The sequence below is a fragment of the Heteronotia binoei genome, chromosome 3, assembly GCF_032191835.1.
Source record: "Heteronotia binoei isolate CCM8104 ecotype False Entrance Well chromosome 3, APGP_CSIRO_Hbin_v1, whole genome shotgun sequence".
NCBI lineage: Eukaryota > Metazoa > Chordata > Lepidosauria > Squamata > Gekkonidae > Heteronotia > Heteronotia binoei.
In genome coordinates, this window is record NC_083225.1 from 14228212 (window position 1) to 14250286 (window position 22075).

Below are 22075 nucleotides of genomic sequence, written 5' to 3' on the forward strand. Positions count from 1 at the left end.
GGGCTGGCCGACAATGTTTGTGTTCTTCAAGAATGTCTGTTGTCTGCCTGTCACAAGAATATCATCACTTCGCCGTCCAATACAAGCCGGAACGAAGTTACCCCTACTTAGGGCAACTTTCACTGCTGCTAGAAACTGGGTCTAGCTGACAATTCTTTTTTGTGGCTGCCAAGCAAGGAGCTTGGTTGTTCTGCATCAGTATGTGAAAGCCAGACCTCCTCTTCTCTGCATATTCTGCTCCTTTCTGCCTGTTCTGTAATATACTCTATATGGGACTTCCTTTGAAGACAGTCTTCAGACAATCAAGACTCATTGCTTAAGATATAAAAATAAGATCATAACCGAGGCTATTTGAATTCTTCCTTCTTAAATCCAGTTTGGTGTAGTGGTTAAGTGTGCGGACTCTTATCTGGGAGAACTGGGTTTGATTCCCCACTCCTCCACTTGCACCTACTAGCATGGCCTTGGGTCAGCCATAGCTCTAATAGAGAGCCAGTTTGGTGTAGTGGTTAAGTGTGCGGACTCTTGTCTGGGAGAACCGGGTTTGATTCCCCCCTCCTCCACTTGCACCTGCTGGGATGGCCTTGGGTCAGCCATAGCTCTGGCAGAGGTTGTCCTTGAAAGGGCAGCTGCTGTGAGAGCCCTCTCCAGCCCCGCCCACCTCACAGGGTGCCTGTTGTGGGGGAGGAAGGGAAAGGAGATTGTGAGCCGCTCTGAGACTCTTCAGAGTGGAGGGCGGGATATAAATCCAATATCTCCAATATCTTCCAATACAACAATTTTAAAATAGTGCAATACATTTATATTGATTAGGAATGGCTAATGCAGGTGATTCCAATTCCATTGCGTAGCCTAAAAAGGGTGACCAGTTCTCCGAATATCTAGATTGGAAATGATGAAACAGATTAATGTTTTCAGATAATGTATCCATAAATATATGCTCCCAAATTTTCCCTTACCATTAGTCTAATGTTCCAATAAAATGCAATTAATGACTTAGCAACTTTGTAAGTTGTTTTTTTTTATATATCGGGGATATTCAAAGGCCTTTGAATTAAATAAACAGGCAGTCGTTGCTTTTATTTTTAACTTTCGACAGTATTATTTTATGGTATTTCAATTAGTTTTTTATGTTTTAGCCATCTCGGCTGCACAAGATGCCCTCTTCTACAACGAGAGGTCTCCTCTCACAAATGAAAACGAGAGTGACTGTATAGCCTAGGGACGGATGACGGCGCAGTGCATGGTGAAGCCATTGGAGAAAGTAGAAACTCTCTAGCTTTGGTGAACAGAAGCTGTAACCCATTTCCCAGTGGGATAGCCCAGGACTTGCCAAACATTGTGGCAATAAGGTTTCACACTTAACTCTTGGCACATAGGCTCTGACCTTACACCTATCTTGATCAATTCTGGACCATGTGGCATACAATAAGACACTGGATGCAAAATGTATGCTCTTGATTAGGGCAAAAGGCTGTAGAATAAGAGGCCTCAAGAATATCTTTAAGCCTTTGTCACTTCATTAAATTTCCTTGTGGCTCAGCATTGTTCTATGGTTTTATAGTATTCTGTATTATGAGCCAATGCGCTTACCTTTTTGACCGCTGAAGAAGACCAGTCTAGGTCGAAACACGTCAGGTCAAGTTGAGTGGGTTCCCATTGTGGTTTTATGATTGTACATAGGATAGAGGCTTATGATGGCCCCTTAAACGGTTTTAGCTTTCTGCAATAAATACATGTATGTCGGTTTATGGTTTATTTTACAGTTGGTTTTTAACGTTTGGCCCTTTAATTGCATATTAACCTTTCAGGTTTCTTACTCCAGTTTTTGGGTTAAGTTTCTTTCCCTTCTTTGTTTTTCCTTAATAGGGTTTCCAAGCCAAGATGCGAACGGAGGTGGTTTTCCTTTGCCTGCTTCTGCATAGCAACCCTGGAATTCCTTGGTGGTTTCCCACCCAAATACTGACCAGGGCTGACCCTGCTAGCATCCAAGATCCAACACCCCTGGTCAGTACCTGGATGGAGGACCACCAAGGAAGTCCAGGGTTGCTATGCAAAGGTAGGCAAAGGAAAACCACCTCTGCTCATGTCTTGGCTTGGAAACTCTATGGCAGCGGTCCCCAGCGTTTTAGCCCAAACTTTGTGGCAAGCCAGCAACCCCCTCCCCCCCAAAAGAAACAAACTAAAAATGATCTTTTTTGACATTCAGTAGAGAGATGTCAAGAACAGCTGAGCATGAATGGATTTCTGTTGTGATACTCTTGCTATACGTATGGATGGCCTCTTGACAACCTCTAGGTTCTGGCTGAGTTTCCCTTCATAAGGGAGAGAATAAAGAAGGATGGTAAGCAGTGGGGTGCCACATCAGTACTGGGTCCCATGCTCTTTAACTTGTTCATTCATGATTTGGAATTGGGAGTAAGCAGTGAAGTGGCCAAGTTTGCAGATGGCACTAAATTGTTCAGGGTGGTGAGAATCAGAGAGGATTGTGAGGCACTACAAAGGGAAATGCTGAGGCTGGGTGAGTGGGCGTCAACGTGGCAGATGTGGTTCAATGTGGCCAAGTGCAAAGTAATGCACATTGGGGCCAAGAATCCCAGCTACAAATACAAGTTGATGGGTTGTGAACTGGCGGAGATCTTGGGGTCATGGTAGATAACTCACTGAAAATGTCATGACAGTGTGCAATTGCAATTAAAAAAGGCCAACACCATGCTGGGAATGATTAGGAAGGGAATTGAAAACAAATCAGCCAGTATCATAATGCCCCTGTATAAATCGATGGTGCGGTCTCATATGGCATACTGTGTACAATTCTGGTCACCGCACCTCAAAAAGGATATTATAGCATTGGAAAAAGTCCAGAAAAGGACAACTAGAATGATTAAAGGTTTGGAACATCTTCCCTATGTAGAGAGGTTAAAACACTTGGGGCTCTTTAGCTTGGAAAAACGTCGACTGCGGGGTGACATGATAGAGGTTTACAAGATTATGCATGGGATGGAGAAAGTAGAGAAATAAGTCCTTTTCTCGCTTTCTCACAATACAAGAACTCGTGGGCATTCGATGAAATTGCTGAGCAGTCAGGTTAAAACGGATAAAAGGAAGTACTTCTTCACCGAAAGAGTGATTAACATGTGGAATTCACTGCCACAGGAGGTGGTGGCGGCTACAAACATAGCCAGCTTCAAGAGGGGATTGGATAACAATATGGAGCAGAGGTCCATCAGTGGCTATTAGCCACAGTGTGTGTGTGTGTGTGTGTGTGTGTGTGTGTGTATATATATATATATATATGTATATATATATATATGGCACTAAATTGTTCAGGGTGGTGAGAACCAGAGAGGATTGTGAGGCACTCCAAAGGGATCTGTTGAGGCTGGGTGAGTGGGTGTGAACGTGGCAGATGAGGTTCAATGTAGCCAAGTGCAAAGTAATGCACATTGGGGCCAAGAATCCCAGCTACAAATACAAGTTGATGGGTTGTGAACTGGCGGAGATCTTGGGGTCATGGTAGATAACTCACTGAAAATGTCATGACAGTGTGCAATTGCAATTATATAGGCCACTGTGTGACACAGAGTGTTGGACTGGATGGGCCATTGGCCTGATCCAACATGGCTTCTCTCATGTTCTTATGTGACTCAGAGTGTTGGACTGGATGGGCCATTGGCCTGATCCAACATGGCTTCTCTCATGTTCTTATGTGACTCAGAGTGCTGGACTGGATGGGCCATTGGCCTGGTCCAACATGGCTTCTCTCATGTTCTTATGTGACTCAGAGTGTTGGACTGGATGGGCTATTGGCCCAATCCAACATGGCTTCTCTTATGTTCTTATGTGACTCAGAGTGTTGGACTGGATGGGCCATTGGCCTGGTCCAACATGGCTTCTCTCATGTTCTTATGTCACTCAGAGTGTTGGACTGGATGGGCCATTGGCCTGGTCCAACATGGCTTCTCTCATGTTCTTATGTGACTCAGAGTGTTGGACTGGATGGGCCATTGGCCTGATCCAACATGGCTTCTCTTATGTTCTTATGTGACTCAGAGTGTTGGACTGGATGGGCCATTGGCCTGATCCAACATGGCTTCTCTTATGTTCTTAAAGAAGGAAGTTGGGCATATGGGGGGAGGCGACAACACTGGGTCCAGACCAGCAGTTTAAGCCGACACAGGGATGACACACCAACAGATTAAAAAAACAAGTCCAAATGTGCACATCTGCCTCCTGTCCAGCTCCCATACTCACCCTATCTTCCAGCATCTCTGAGGCGGCTCAAAAAGCTACCATTTACGAAGTGGTAGCAAATTCTTCTGCCACATGCCCATCTGCCTTTCCTGACGTCTGAGTGTGGGAGTGCACAAGCGAGGTGGATTGGTGGTGTGAACCCACCAATCCATTCTAGGCACTCACTGGTATTCCAAGGGGATGGCGTGGAACAGCCATCTGACCATGCCAAAGCACCTCCTGCATGGGAAGCGGGTGACTCGTTGGGGCGTCTGATTGGGATTCAGCTGCCTCATTTTGAATAAGCCCGATTTGAGATGCTTCTGGTGCGTCTGAAGCTGCCAGTCTGGATCCAGCGAGCACCAGTGGTGATTCTGACACCTGGAAGGAGAAGGTCTTTCCATTGCATTGAACCCAAAGATTGCTCTGGATGGGGGGGAGGGAGGAGTGGCACCAGCTAATGGTGTTAGGAAGAGTCTGCGATATGCTGTCTGTGTAGGGTTGCCAAGTCCAACCCAGAAATATCTGGGGACTTTGGGGGTGGAGCCAGGAGACTTTGGGGGTGGAGCCAGGAGACACTGGGGTGGAGCTAGGGGGGAGGGGGGGAAACAGCGCCAGGGAGCGTGGCAAGCCGCCCAGTCTCGGAGCGGGCGATGCTGCTGCGCTCTGCTGCCGCTGCGCCGCTGCCGCCTCTTCTCCGCTCGACGTGGCTGCTCCTCCAAGATGGGCTCAGCCTGAGTCCATCTCAGAGGAGCAGCCACGGCGAGCGGAGAAGAGGCGGCAGCGGCGCGGCGGCCTCGCCGGCTCCGCCCCGCCTCTGGGGTGGAATCGGAGGCAGGGGGTGGAGGTGGGCCGGGGGCGTGGTGAGCCGCGAGTCCGGGTCCTTGAAGGGCCCGGATTCGCGGCTCGCCATGCTCCTGGCCTGCCTCGCCCTCCCCTGTGCTGCTGCCGCCTCTTGGCTGCTCCTCCAAGATGGGCTCAGCCTGGGCCCATCTCGGAGGAGCAGCTGCGGTGGGCGGGGAGGGGGCGGCAGTGGTGCGGCGCGGTGGCCTCACCCGCTCCGGGATGGGGCGGCTCGCCATGCTCCCCGGCGCCGTTTTCCCCCTCCCCCTGCTTCCGTTTTTTGGGGGGAGCGGGGGAAGAGGGTGGAAATCCTGGGGTCCCCCGCCAGGGCGGGAGGGTTGGGAAGCCTGTGTCTGTGTGAGTCTGTATGTTGCGGCGAACACACATGTACACTCATGAAGCTGCCTTATATTGAATCAGACCACTAGTCTATCAAGGTCAGTATTGTCTACTCAGACCGGTAGCAACTCTCCAGGGTATTAACTGGTAGCGGCTCTCCAGGGCCTTAAGGCAGAGGCTTTTCCTATCATCTACCAGGGCTTTTTTTTTTTTTTTTTTGTAGCAAGAAAGCTCCTTTGCACATTAGGCCACCCCCCCCCCCCCGATGTAGTCAATCCTCCAAGAGTTTATAGGGCTCTTCTAACAGGGCCTACTGTAAGCTCTTGAAGGATTGGCTACATCAAGGGGGTGTGGCCTACTATGCAAAAGAATTCCTGCTACACACACACAAAAAAGCTCTGCCATCAACTACCTTATCCCTTTTACTGGAGAAACTGGGGATTGAACTTGGGACTTTCTGAATGCCAAGCAGATGCACTACCAATGAGCCACAGCCCTTCCGCATGGTGGTCTAGAATGTTTTGAAAATAAAATAAATGCTCCTGAACCAGCAACCACGATAGCTAAGTTAAAGGCTAAAACTATTGTGGCTGGAATTAAGTTGTTAGCCGTTTAATGAGCCCTTTTCCTTTTTTGTGTGCGTCCATTAAAACACCTGTGGCTTGCCTAGCTCCATGCATTGTGATTGCTAGAACCTACCATGGTGGTTAGCAGGGGTCATTTTGTAGAAAAATAGGTGGTGGAGCTCATTAGCATATGTCGCCCCTGTGCCACCAGCCAAAAGCAACCTGATGCAAGAAAGGAGAGCCCTGGGTGAGTGAGGCCTGCTTGGGCTGGCTAGAGATCCAGCCAGCCCATGCAGGCCTTACTCACCTGGGGCTCTCCTTGGCCACCCCCCCCCCAGTCAAAACGCCAGTAAGCCATCTGCAACCCAAAATCACATAAGAAGTGGCCAAAGGGTGGCGCGGGCTTCTCTAGGGGTTAATGAGGGCTTCTGGGGGCATGGCAAAGCCTTGGTGGCTGCCTGGCTGCTCTCCTAATCCAGGGATTTTTATTCAGCTGCACCTACGATTCAATGGACAAGGTGAGTGGGGAGGAAGAGGGGGAACCATCAGAATAGGCCCCAGGTAGGGGCAGGGGATCCCCCCGGTTTGGAGACCCTCCCCCCGCTTCAGGGTCATCAGAAAATGGGGGGAGGGGAGGGAAATGTCTGCTGGGAACTCTATTATTCCCATATGGAGATTTATTCCCATAGAAAATCATGGAGAATTGATCTGCGGGTATCTGGGGCTCTGGGGGGCTGTTTTTTGGGGTTAGAGGCACCAAATTTTCAGTATAGCATCTAGTTCCTCTCCCCAAAATACCCCCCAAGTTTCAAAAATATTGGACCAGGGGGTCCAATTCTATGAGCCCCAAAAGAAGGTGCCCCTATCCTTCATTATTTCCTATGGAAGGAAGGCATTGAAAAGGTATGCTGTCCCTTTAAATGTGATGGCCAGAACTCCCTTTGGAGTTCAATTATGCTTGTCACAGCCTTGATCTTGGCTCCACCCCTAATGTCTCCTGGCTCCATCCCCAAACTCTCCTGGCTCCACCCCCAAAGTCCCCAGATATTTCTTGAATTGGACTTGGCAACCCTACATCAGAAAGATTCAGGAGCTGCACTCCTGTGAGCTTTTGCCGAATTCAATGCCTGGTGGTTAGTATCAGGATCACTAAAAATTGGTCCGCCTTCATCACTGGCCTCATCCCTTGTATTGGGACACAGTGGTTCGGGCACTGGATGTGTCAAAACAGACAGAAGCGAATATTATGCAAGCTCTCATTGCTGCCTAAGAGCCTGGATGATATGTCAACGATGCTGATGTATTGGTGCATGAACTCCTTCCAGCAGCATCGGCTGGAGGAATGAATGGGGTGAGGGATTCGCTCCAGGTCAGAGGCAATTCTCTCGGAGGTGTTAATTGCACGAATCTCTTGTTCTGCTGAACTTCCCAGCCGCAGATCTAGGTGAGACAGCATCAATTATCACTGATGGACAGGCACGGGCAATTTCTATTGGGAGCCCTCCGACAGCTTCAACATTCGGGGACCTTGTCAGTGTCTTCACTCAAGCTGTTCTTACAAGGTGGAGCACTTCCAAATGAACTAATGTGGCATTTGACAGATACTTGGAGAATACCGTCAGAAGTGGATGAAGATGTATGAATATGCTCCGTTGAGCCTCTTTTCTTTTTTGTATGTTGATATCGAGGCTCGTATTTAGCTTATTTGCATTGCAGGTTTCCCCTGATGATCTGTTTTGTAGCACTTTTAAATCTTTTTAATACTGTTTTACGAGTTATATTGTGTTTATACAACATGTATATGCAGCTGATGCAAAAAGAAGGTTAGAAGAAGAAGATATTGGATTTATATCCTGCCCTCCACTCCGAAGAGTCTCAGAGTGGCTCACCATCTCCTTTACCTTCCTCCCCCACAACAGACACCCTGTGAGGTGGGTGGGGCTGGAGAGGGCTCTCACAGCAGCTGCCTTTTCAACGACAACCTCTGCCAGAGCTATGGCTGACCCAAGGCCATGCTAGCAGGTGCAAGTGGAGGAGTGGGGAATCAAACCCGATCCTCCCAGATAAGAAGACTGCAGATTTATACCCCGCCCTTCTCTCTGAATCAGAGACTCAGAATGGCTTACAATCTCCTTTACCTTCCTCCCCCACAACAGACACCCTGTGAGGTGGGTGGGGCTGAGAGGGCTCTCACAGCAGCTGCCCTTTCAAGGACAGAGGCTCAGAGCAGCTCACAATCTCCTTTATCTCCCTCCCCCACAACAGACACCCTGTAAGGTGGGTGGGGCTGGAGAGGGCTCTCACAGCAGCTGCCCTTTCAAGGACAACCTCTGCCAGAGCTATGGCTGACCCAAGGCCATGCTAGCAGGTGCAAGTAGAGGAGTGGGGGATCAAACCCGGATCTCCCAGGTAAGAGTCTTTGAACCTAAGAAGAAGACCGTAGATGTATACCCTGCCCTTCTTTCTGAATTAGAGTCTCAGAGCAGCTCACAATCTCCTTTCCCTTCCTCCCCCACAACAGACACCCTGTGAGGTGGGTGGGGCTGAGAGGGCTCTCACAGCAGCTGCCCTTTCAAGGACAACCTCTGCCAGAGCTATGACTGACCCAAGGCCATGCAAGCAGGTGCAAGTGGAGGAGTGGGGAATCAAACCCGGTTCTGACAGATAAGAGTCCGCACACTTAACCACTACACCAAACTGGCTCTCATTTATTTATTTTATTCTATTTTTAGCCCGTTCTTCCCGTAGGACAGGCTCAGGACGGGTTGCATCATAAAAACAGTCAACCACAAAAACAATAAAAGACCGATTTAAATATATAACGTCTAAAACTACAGAATGACAATAGACTAAAATGGCAGGTTCTGCCTCACAGACGTGGCCTATTGTCCAGGTCCAATACATCTTATAGCACTGGGATGGAATGAAGGAAGTCAAATTATCTGAATTTTACTAAGGAAAACTCGGTAAGGAAGCAAATGGGTGGCGTGGAAATAAGGTTCATGAGTTCAAATCACGTAAGGGAAAAAGTGAGACTCGACATAGGGTATTTTTGGGCACCTGTTATTTTATGTGTTTACTTTATTCATAGTCTACATTTCTCACAGGGACACAAGGTAGATAACACCCAGTGAACAGGAGCAGTCAACAAAATAAGACATTCTATAGCCAATACATTGGGATTTTTAAAATATGAAACCACCAGAAAGAACTGAAGTATAGCATAAGCATTCAAAGGACACTTTAAGTGGTTCAGAAATTCCGTAAATAGGCTCCTCTTTACAATAAGCTATAGTAAAGGTAAAGGAAGTTCCCTGTGCAAGCACTGAGTCGTTGCCGACCCCATGGGGTGACGTCACATCACGTTTTCTTGGCAGACTTTTTTATTATGGGGTGGTTTGCCATGGCCTTCCCCAGTCATCTACGCTTTCCCCCCCAGCAAGCTGGGTCCTCATTTGACTGACCTCGGAAGGATGGAAGGCTGAGTCGACCTTGAGCCAGCTACCTGAACTCAACTTCCATCGGGATCGAACTCAGGTTGTGAGCAGAGAGCTCTGACTGCAGTGCTGCAGCTGACCACTTTGAACATATGAACGTATGAAGCTGCCTTCTACTGAATCAGACCTTTGGTCCATCAAAGTCAGTATTGTCTTCTCAGACTGGCAGCGACTCTCCAGGGTCTCAAGCTGAGGTTTTGCACACCTATTTGCCTGGACCCTTTTTTGGAGATGCCAGGGATTGAACCTGGGACCTTCTGCTTCCCAAGCAGATGCTCTACCACTGAGCCACTGTCCCTCCCCTGCGCCACAGGGCTCAATAAACTATAGACAGCTGTATAAATCACAGTCTCTAATCAGTTTGAAAGGGCATTTTGTATGGTCCAACTCTATTACCTGCACAGAAAAGCCCTCTCAGTTTTGCATAGTTCGTGGAAAGTCAGAAGAGTGGGAGTCTTTATTTCATTTATTTATTTAATCAGATTTATATCCCACCCTCCCCTGACAGGCTCGGGGTGGCTAACAACAACAAATTAAGCCTCATAAATCATTAAAACAGAATACGCAAAATCATTCATACAATTTACAGTCATTAAAAGCAAGATGGGTGTTTCTGATTACTCTGATGTTCTTGGTTCAGTTTTAATGAATCAGTGGGATTATCGGTGCCATGGAGTAATAGCTGCCTCCCTTCGTCCATTAAAAGCAAGTTTAAGTAATTCCGTCTTGCAGGCCCTGTGGAACTGTAGCAGGTCCCACAGAGCCCTGATGTTTTCGGGGAGGGCATTCCACAAAGCAGGGGCCATTACTGAAAACGCTCTGGCTCTGTTGATGGACAGTCAAGCCTCTTTCGGTCCGAGGATCTTAAGGAGGTTTTGAGACCCCGAACAGAGTGTTCTCTGGGGCACAGATAGGGAGAGGCGGTCCCAAAGGTAGGCAGGTCCCAGGCCATATAGAGTTTTAAAAGTTATGGCCAACACCTTGAAGCGAATGGGAATGCCACAGGCCACCAGTGCAATGTTTCCAGTCCAGGTTGAATGTGCACTCGTAGAAGTCACTCCATTAACAGCCTGGGTGTTGCATTTTGCACCAGTTGCAGCCTCCGAATTTGAGTCAAGGGCAGCCCCATGTAGAAGGCATTACAGTAGTCAATTCTCAAGGTGATCGTCGCATGGATCACTGTTGCCAAGTCGTTGCGCTCTAGGTATGGAGCCAACTGCCTTATCCGCCTAAGATGATAAAATGCAGATTTGGCAGTGGCTGTTACCTGGGCCTCCATTACCAGCGATGGCTCCAGGAGCACCGCTAAGCTCTTGACCTTCAAAGCTGGCACCAGTGGCACCCATCAAAGGCTGACAGGGATCTCTCTATTCAGGCTTCCATGACTTAGGCACAGGATCTCTGTTTTCGCTGGGTTCAGTTTCAGTTGTCTCTGCCTGAGCCATTTCACTGTGGCTTGCAATGCCAGGTCCAGATCTCTCAGGGCACAGCTGGACTGACCCCCCATCAATACATAGAGCTGGGTGTCATTTGCATATTGGTGGCAACCCAGCCCATATCTCCAGACAATCTGGGCAAGGGGGCACATGTAGATGTTAAATAACATCGGAGAGAGAACCGCCCCCTGAGGCACACCACATATAAGTGGTTGTCTCTGGGATAACTGCTCCTCTAAAGTCACCCTTTGTCCCTGGAGGTAAGCCACTGAAGGGCAGACCCCCGAATCCCTACGTCGGCAAGGCAGCAAAACAGTAGCTGGTGGTCAACTGTATCAAATGCAGCTGACAGGTCAAATAACAACAGCACTGCTGAGCCGCCCTGATCCAGATGTTTCAAGGGATCATCCATGAGGGCAACCAGTACCATCTCTGTCCTGTGACCGGGCTGTAAACCAGACTGAAATGAGTCCAAGAGATGTGGTATTGAGATGTGTAACAAGAGACTTGGTGGGAAAGATTCTAAGTAAACAGTATGAAGGCAAGCTGATTGTGGAAGGCAGTGATGTTAGAATTATGAAAAAATTACCAAGGAAAGTCTTAAGTGACAGAAGATTATATAAAAAATTGACTGAGCAATTGAGAGAGAGTCAAATGAGATATAGATGGATTCTCCCAGAATGATTGCTTTTTGAATACAAGGGGAAGAGGATTACCATTACAAGCACTCAGGAGATGGAGAAGTTTTTGGTGGAGAATAAAGAATTTGGAGGTTCAGATTAAAATAGAAAACCATGCTGGATTACAAATTATTATCTTGGAATGTAAATGGACTTAATTCACCACAAAAAAGAAAGGCAACTTATCATTGGATTGAGAAGCAAAAATGTAACATAATTTGTCTACAAGAAGTACATATTAAACGATTGGATTACAAATATTTGTGGAATAAGCAATTTGGTATGGAATTTTTTTCATTGGCTAAGGAGAAAAAAAGAGGCGTGGTTTTTATGTAAAACAGGAATTGGAACCAAAATTGATTTTTAAGGATGATGATGGTAGATCTATTGCAGTGCAAGTGATGATGAACCACAAGAAGGCTTTGCTATTGGGACTGCATGCTCCTAATGGAGCAAAAGATTCTTTTTTTAAGGACATAATGCAGCAACTTGATCAAGAGACATATGAGCAAATCATGTTAATGGGAGACTTTAATGGTACAGTTAAAAATATTTTGGACAGATCTGGGAAGAAGCATAATGAAGGTAAACTACCAAAGTCTTTTTTTTAATTAGCCAAGCAAGAAAATCTTGTAGACATTTGGAGGGAGAAAAATCCTACAGTTAGAGACTATACCTTCTTCTCAGCTTGACATAACTCTTTCTCAAGGATTAATATGTTATGGAGTACAAAAAATGTGGAACTTACAACAAAAAAAAATAGAGATTCTTCTGCAAATAAGAGCAGATCATAATCCAATAATGTGGTCTGTGAAACCTACCAAAAAGACTTTAAGATGGCGAATAAATGAAGATTTACTGCAGAAAGATGGGGTAGTAGAATCTCTGCAAAAAAAGACTAAAGCCTTTTCCCAAGTAAATGAAAATGAGGATGTTCAATATCAAACAGTGTGGGATGCTTATAAAGTGGTGATGAGAGGTATTTTAATCACATTGAATAATAAAGACAGAAAAGCTAAAGAGAAATAAATGACAGACATACAGAAGGAGATTAAGAAGAAGGAGAGAGAGCTTATAAAGAGACTAGGGGAAAAGAAGATTTTAAAAGAAATTGGAATTCTACAGGACCAACTAAGACACTTGTTAAATAAAGAAGTAGAATGGAACTTAAAAAGGCTTCAACAAAAATCTTTTGAGAGTGCAAATAAAGTTGGAAAATATTTGGCCTGGCAAATGAAAAGAAAAAGGGAAAATAAAATAGTTAATAAAATTAGTTTGGGCAACAAATAAATTGTTGAACAGGAAGGAATCAAAAGAGAGTTTTATAAGTATTATGCAAATTTGTATAAAAGTCATGTGGGAGGAAAAGTAGATGCCTATTTACAGGAAATTAATGTTAAACCCCTAACGGACAATATGAAAAAGATCTTCAACGACCCAATTGGTAAGGAAGAAATTGAAGCGGCAGTTAACTCAATGAAGCCAGGGAAGGCTCCGGGTCCTGACAGTTTTACAGCAAGATATTATAAAGTTCTTAAAGAAACTCTACTTCCAAAACTTCAGAAATTGATGAACATTATAAGAATAGATGGGAAGATACCTAATACTTGGAAGGAAGCAGTAATCACGTAGATACCAAAAGAAGACAGAGATGTGATTAATGTAAAAAACTATAGACCAATTTCGTTGCTAAATAATGACTACAAAATATATGCTAGAATTTTAGCGGAACGCCTGAAGCAGCATTTGAATAGTTTTGATATTTATAATGACACTGGAAATACTGCTTATGCAAGTTCAAGAAGATAAGGAGATATAGGGTTTGAAATTAAAAGGCTTTTCTTACAAATACAGAGCATTTGCCGATTATGTAATGTTTATAAATGAAAACCCAACTCAAGTTACACCGTGGCTGCTCCAAAAAATAAAAGAATATGGTGAACTGACAGGCTTTTATGTAAATAAAGAGAAAACAAAAAAAAATGTGTAAAAATATGTCAAAATCTAAGCAGATGGAATTACAAAATTTAACAAACTGTGAAGTGGCCTCTAAAGAAAAGTATTTAGGAGTAGAAATTACAACAAAGAATATTGACTTATTTAAAACCAAATATGAAAATCTTTGGCAGAAAATTGAGGTGGACTTACAAAAATGGAATAAGTTGAATTTGTCTATCCTGGGTAGAATATCGGCAATAAAAATGAATGTATTACCAAGAATAATGTTCTGGTTTCAAACTATACCAATAGTGAAAGAAGATAAACAATTTCATAAATGGCAGAGGAAACTTTCGGAATTTATATGGGCTGGCAAGAAACCAAGAATTAAGATGAAGATCCTGACAGACGCTAAAGAAAAGGGATGCTTCCAAGTATTGGATTTAAGACTATATCATGATGCAGTTTGTTTGGTATGGATTAAGGATTGGATAGTGTTATTAAACAGAAAATTATTAACATTGGAAGGTCATGGAAAGGTTTTTGGTTGGCATGCATATTTGTGCTATGGGAAAAGTAAAATGGATGGTTTTTTCTCACATCATTATGTAAGAAGTAGTTTGCTTAAAACTTGGTTGAAATACCAAAAATATGGAGATGAGAGGAAACTGCTGTGGATTGTGCCAATAGAAGTAATAAAGTTATATTCGGATATTGAGGAAGAGAAATGGTTACCATATAAACAATTGTTAAAAATACAAGGAGGCAAAGCAGAATTAAAATCAGTGGAAGAATTGGATTATAAATTTAATTGGTTTCAATGGTTACAAATTAAAAGTCTGCAGAAGCAGGATATTAGGAATGAAGGAATAAGACAAGAACAAACAGAAATGGAGAAAATGTTGTTTGGTGAGGACATAAAATTGATCTCAAGAGTATATAAACTGTTACTGAAATGGTCTACAGAGGAAGAAGTGGTAAAATCTCAAAAGATAAAGTGGGCAATTAATATAAACAGGGAAATTCAGATGGAACAATGGGAATATTTGTGGAAGAACACTATGAAAATATCGACATGTAATAACATAAAAGAAAATTGTTACAAAATGTTGTATAGATGGTATATGACACCAAAAAAACTGTCGAAAACAAATAATCAGATGTCTGATCGATGTTGGAAATGTAAAAAACATGAAGGGTCCTTCTATCATATGTGGATTTGTGAAAGGGCTGTACAATATTGGCAAATGATCCAGCAAGAAATGTCAAAGATTTTGGGATACAAAGTGAAGAAGGCGTCAGAAATCTTTTTGTTGGGATTACAAATAGAAAATTTTCCGAAGCAAGACAGAACATTACTTTGGTACATGCTTTCAGCTATGCGGACATTGTATGTGCAATTGTGGAAGCAAAATAAAATTCCAGAAAAATGGGATTGGGTTATGAAAACTATGCACTGGAGTGAAATAGACAAATTAACAAGAACACTAAAGGAACTTGGTATGGAAAAAATTAATAATGAATGGTGAAAGTTTCAGAACTATGTGGAAGAACATTGGAGAGTGAAAGGACACTTGGTGATATTTGATAATGGATAACTTGTTTATTAGCTATTTTTAATTTACTGAGACAAGAATGATAGTTAAAATGAGAGTATGAGAAAATATTTTGTTCTTTCTTAAAAGAGTATAATAAGATAGATAATATGACTTAATTTAGTAATATATCGGATCATTAATCGAATGAGGTAATCACCATAAAGAAGTATAAGTTCCTTTTTTCCCCCTTTTAAACAGTTTTTTTTTTTTAAAAAAATGTTAAATTACCTTTATTGCTTTTATATTGTAAGTAACACTGGGGAAGTCTTGAAAGGGAGGAGGGGAGGTGGAAAATGTGATGCAACATATTGGCTTTTATTTGAGAGAAGTAAATGAAATAGTGATAGAATATGTTGTCGAATAATAAAAATTGTTTTTACAAAAAAAGAGAGGAAATTGCTGATTTCTGCCCATTTGCAGAATCCCTTGCAGACTTGAGCGAAGGGATCATAGGGAGAGAGGCAGTCCTGGAAAGAAGAAGGCTTAAGGGCATGGAGGCCTTTGTATGCAGTAGCCAATACCCAGGGCTTCTTTTAGCAGGACATCATTTGCATATTAGGCCATATGCCCCTGAAGTAGCCAATCCTCCAGTAGCTTACAGTAGGCCCTTTCCTAAGAGCCCTGTAAGCCCTTGGAGGATTGGCTACATCGCGGTGTGTGCCCTAATATGCAAAGGAGTTCTGTCAAGCATGAGATTTCAAAATAACCAGTCCTTGGGTCTTGAAACAAAGTGTGGTTTATTGATAATCCATGTGGCTCAGCCGAGCTAGGTATCGGAACTGATACTAAGTAACAACAGAGTACATGCTTTAAAATGGCACATCAAAGGTTCTATAAACAATTCTACATTCACATGTGAAATTCACACTCTAACTTCCTTATCTCTATTGCAGTTGGCGCATCCTGGGTCCAGGCCTCGCTGGGCCTCGGAACGAGTCCCAGGAGGTCTTATCTTCAAAGAGGACATTCCTGCATTTGTTAGTTAAAGCGAAAGAAGCAATGGAGGGGGTTTGCTACTTTGATGTGCCTGGGTTTAATTCATGGTTAGTAACAATTCTATGATCTGACCATTATAACAAATAGAGAATTCACAATGCTTGACAAGTTCTTGCTACAAAAAAAAGCCCTGGCAATAGCCGATACTTTAATTGGAGCCTGGAAGAGATGGGCAGCCAATGCAGCATCTGCAGAATGGGAGTAATATGCATGCTCAGTCTACCTTCTGTTACTAGCCAAGTCATGACATTCTGGACCAACTGGAGTTTCTGAGTTGATTTTGCAGGGAGACCCAACGTCCAGGGCATTAAAATGGTCATTCTAGTACAACCACCTTTAAAGTGGCTGTATTTTGTGCTTCGGCTTGCTTAATAAAGAAGCACCTGGTTAAATCTTTTTTTTTTTAATTATTAATTTTGTCCATAACACAGAATTTAGTTTATAACAAAGCTATGCTGCATTTACTGTATGTACATATTCCTTTTTAATGTGTTGCTGACTCTGTTGGTTATGCTATTGCTGGCTGATCGATGATCGCAATAAAATTAAATATGGGGTTTTCTTCAGTTGAAACACGGAAACTGTGAACTTTGGCAACATCCTTAGAAGTAGAATCAAGAAACGTTGTGGTCAGGATGCTTCGGCAATAAGAAAAATGTCATCAAACAGGAGAACCAGCTTGGTGTAGTGGTTAAGTGTCTTGACTCTTATCTGGGAGAACCGGGTTTGATTCTCCACTTCTCCATATACACCTGCTGATAGAGTTGGAAGGGGCCTCCAGGGTCATCTAGTCCAACCTCCTGCACAATGCAGGAAACTCACCATTACCTCTCTCTAAATTCACAGGATCCTCATTGCTGTCAGATGGCCATCTAGCCTCTGTTTAAAAACCTCCAAGGAAGGAGAGCCCACCACCTCCCAAGAAAGCCTGTTCCACTGAGGAATCGCTCTAACGGTCAGGAAGTTCTTCCTAATGTTGAGCTGGAAACTCTTTTGATTTAATTTCAACCCGTTGGTTCTGGTCCTACCTTCTGGGACCACAGAAAACAATTCCACACCATCCTCTATATGTCACCCCTTCAAGTTCTTGAAGATGGGGATCATATCACCTCTCAGCCGCCTCCTCTGCAGGCTAAATATGCCAAGTTCCTTCAACCTTTCTTCATAGGACTTGGCCTCCAGATCCTGCACCATCTTCATTGCCCTCCTCTGAACCCATTCCAGCTTTTCTGTATTCTTCTTAAAATGTGATGCCCAAAACTGAACACAATACTCCAGATGAGGTTTTACCAGAGCATAGTGATACCATCACTTCACATGATCTGAACACTATACTTCTGTTGATACAGCCCAAAATTGCATTTGCCTTTTTAGGTACCACATCACACTATTGACTCATGTTCAGTGCATGGTCCACTAAGACCTCGAGATCCTTTTCCCACATACTACTTCTAAGACAAGTCTCCCCCATCCTATAGCCATGCATTGGATTTTTCCTACCTAAATGCAGAACTTTACATTTATCCCTGTTAAAATTCATTTTATTGATTTTAGCCCAGTTTTCCAACCTGTCAAGATCATCCTGGATCCTGTTTCTGTCTTCTACAGTATTTGCAACCCCTCCCAACTTAGTGTCATTGGCAAGTTTAATAAGCATTCTCTCTATTCCTTCATCCAAATCATTGATAAAGATGTTGAACAAAACAGGTCCCAGGACAGATCCTTGAGGCACTCCACTTGTCATTCCTTTCCAAGAGGATGAGGAACCATTCACAAGCACTCTTTGGGTGCGATCCGTCAACCAGCTACACATCCGCCTAACTGTAACAGGATCCAAACCACATTTTACCAACTTGTCAACAAGGATAGTATGTGGAACCTTATCAAAAGCCTTACTGAAACCAAGATAAACTACAGCATTCCCCTGATCCAGCAAGGTAGTCACTTTCTTAAAAAAGAGATCAGGTTAGTCTGACATGATGTGACCTTGGGTCATTCACAAGTTCTCTCAAGGCTGTTCTGCTCAAGAGAGCTGTTCTGGGAGAGCTCTCTTAACCCACCTACCCGGCAGGGTGTCTGTTGTGGGAAGGGGGAGGGAAAAGAGATTAGTAAACCGCTCTGCAACTCCTTTGGCTAGCAAAGGGTGGGGTATAAATCCAATCTCTTCTCTTCTTCTTCTTGCTATCAGAGTAGGAGAATCTTCCACAAAGCAGAACTACTGAACTTTCTCTCCAAAATGTTTTCTGTTCAAAAGGTCACAGAGCAAGGCTGTAGTAGCTGCTGGTGGTTTCCAGAATGGAAACAGAGTGGAATCATCTGAAACAGAAGCACACACTCCAAAATTAACTGTGTAATTCTAAGCAAGTCAACTCTGAAGGCCTCCTGGGGCCTTAGCCTGTGATCAAGTTCTTCGGGACTTCAGCCCAGGAATGAATTCTTAGGACTGCAGTGCTTATTATGACATGAGGTGGATAAGACAAGGAGAATTCTATACGGGATGACAAGGAAACTGGTAGATATACAAGATACCCATGTCTTGGTGTAGTTTTTGGCTCATTTCCACAAGATTTCATAAGAAAATCAGGCATAAGAAAAGGCCTGCATGGTTAGCAAACAAAGTAATGGAAGCTGTAAAAGGTAAGAAGGACTCCTTTAAGCGGTGGAAAACCAGTCCCAGTGAGATTAATAAAAGGGAACACAGGCTGTGGCAAATCAAATGCAAGACTGTGATCAGGCAGGCAAAAAGGGACTATGAGGAACATATTGCAAAAAACATAAAGACCAACAATAAAAATTTCTTCAAATTTATTAGAAGCAGGAAACCAGCCAGGGAGGCAGTGGGACCCTTGGATGACCATGAAGTAAAAGGATTACTGAAGGAGGATAGGGAAATGGCTGAGAAGTTGAATGCATTTTTTTGCCTCCGTCTTCACTGTGGAAGAAGAGAACTTTTTGCCTGCCCCAGAACGACTAATTTTGGAAGGGGTGTTGAAAGACCTGAGTCAGATTGAGGTGACAAAAGAGGAGGTCCTACAACTGATAAAAATATTTAGATAAAAATATTTGAGCAGAGGCCCATCAGTGGCTATTAGCCACTGTGTGTATATGTGTGTGTGTATGTGTGTGTGTGTGTGTGTATATATATATATATATATATATATATATATATATATATATATATATATATATATATATATATATATATATATATATATTGGCCACTGTGTGACACAGAGTGTTGGACTGGATGGGCCATTGGCCTGATCTAACATGGCTTCTCTTATGTTCTTATGAAAAGTGTGACAATCCAAGAAAATAACTTCACACCATTGTGGACCAACTCTCATTTTAACATAAAGTGTTAGAAACCATTCTGACATTTCATAATCCCACTGGTGGTGAAATGCCACAATAGCAATGAACTATGGGGGAAAGTTAGCATCAAGAAACCAACAAGGTTTTGAGGGAGAGTCAAAGCCCTTGAAACCTCCTACCCTGACAATCTGGTTGTGCACTAGGTGCTACTGGACTCTAAACCTGGCTATTCTGAGGCCCTGTGGGGTCTCCATTTTGATTTAGTAACTGTTACCCAGAGTTGTTGTGTGGCTGAGGGAAACACAAGTTCCTCAGACCCAAATTAAAGATTGTTATGTTTTGTTTGGCCCTTACTGAGAACATAAGAACATAAGAGAAGCCATGTTGGAACTGGCCAGTGGCCCATCCAGTCCAACACTGTCACACAGTGGCCAAAAAAACCAAGTGCCATCAGGAGGTCCATCACTGGGGCCAGGACACTTGAAAGCCCTCCCACTGTTGCCCTCCCCCGAGCACCAAGAATACAGAGCATCACTGCCCCAGACAGAGAGTTCCATCTATACCTTGTGGCTAATAGCCACTGATAGAACTCTGCTCCATATGTTGATCCAATCCCCTTCTTGAAGCCATCTATGCTTGTAGCTGCCACCACCTCCTGTGACAGTGAATTCCATGTGTTAATCACTTCCTTTTATCTGTTCTAACCCGACTGCTCAGCAATTTCATTGAGCGCCCACAAGTTCTTGTATTGTGACTACCTTCTCTGTCCCATGCATAATCTTGTAAACTGCCTTAGCACAGCAGCCTTCAAATGAAGATCCCACCAGTGAGATTTGCGATAATGCGAGGATATACTTATGGCTGCTTGACAGGGCTTGAAAAGTGGTTTATGAACTTCAACGATGAGTTAGAGTTGATCCCACTCGGTCATAACATCCGGTTGCCATCTGCAGCACCATTTCACAAAGGAATAGGAATAGTCAGGGACATAACTTACTATATGCAGCAATCTTTGAGGTCCATTGTCTTTTTATTGTATTTAAGTAGTTTGCAATGGGCTGTATGCCATTACAACCTTTTAAAACCCATGCATTAAAGTTAAAAAGCCATAGCAAGCATATCTGGAACAACAGAACGTGTCCTGTATGAGTACAATCTTGAATGCATAAAGTTAATAAATGAGGTAACGATTTTGGAATAACGATGTGCGCGTTGCTTTTCCATTTCTCAGGTGAACGTACTCTGTCAGTTTCGCTGTTTTCTTCCACTCTCCTTTTTGCTACGGGATGGTGCCTTTTATTGTTACCGTTTAGACACCGTAAGCATCTTTTGCTGCAGTAAGCAAGTTTCCAACCAGTTTGTGGTGTTTATTGTTGACGTGTCCTTTACGACGATCAAGTAGCACAGCGATGGTTAAGCACAGCCAATCGTCCGCTGAAATGTACAAAATCCTTTCGCCTGAAAGGCTCACTAATCTGGAACACTGCCACCACCTTTGTGTAAGATCTGCAGTGAGTTAACAGCACCTCACACAATTATTGCTTTCATTTCCATGTAGGTTGCCTACACGCTGTGGAGTTCAGCACCTAACAATGCAGGATCTTTTGGAAATTTTCTTTAATAGCCTCCCAAGCCGTGATTACAATGGACTGCCATATTGAATCCGAGAGTGGAATAATGTTCAACCCACTTTCCCATTGCAATATAGTAGTAATTACACCGTTTTACCTTTCCAGCAGTCATTCTCTTTGGTGCATTCACAGTTGTAAGCCTCCTCATACGGCAGTTGGATTCAACACACCTGTGTTATGAGATTGGGGGCATTGTCTTAATAGTTTCATGAATAGTTATTTGCACGTATGGGGCTTTCCCCCTAGTGACCGTATTACTTTTTTTGCTTTTGAAAGTTTATTCAGTGCCCAGAAATCATTCATTCACAAAAAAAAAACCGGATTGCCAGCTTTTGCTTGAAAACGCTAAAGTAGATTACATTTTCTCAAAATCAGTCTGCATAGGCTATTTTTGCAAAATAAATAAACAACAAAACCCCTGACGATTAAGCATGTCTGAATGTGCCCAGTTCATTATTTCATCCGTGCTTTTCTTTACAAACATTTTCACAAAGGATGTTTTCATTTCTCTTTTGCTCATTTTAGAGTACGGACTTTCTGCTTCTGCGTATTTGATTTGTGCATTCTGTATTTTGTTTGTTTGATCATTTCAGGAAGTTTTTGCACAGCTGAGATTTTTTTTTTTTTTTTAAAAGACCTCTGTTAGCTGCAGAAAATGGGCATTGAGTTTGTCTCCTTTTAGCCTTGGTCCTGAACGGAGAAAGCAACTCTAACGGAACTAAATAATGCATCCCTTCCCCTATTATTCTTCTAAAGCTCAGCAACAGCAAAGTCCAAATTCTTTTTCATCGAGATCCAGGGAATTCCTCTCCCAAAATCCTCAAAGGCTTCTCCCCCACCCCACTTTCCCCTCTCCCCTTGAGATCAATTAAAAAGAGTGCCTCTCAGAAGCATATGTCCCCAGTGTTAAATTTATTTGCATATATAAACACATTTAATGCTGAGACTTCTGGGAAGAATACTTCTTTCCCCCCCCTCGAACTGCTCACCTTAAGCAGAAATG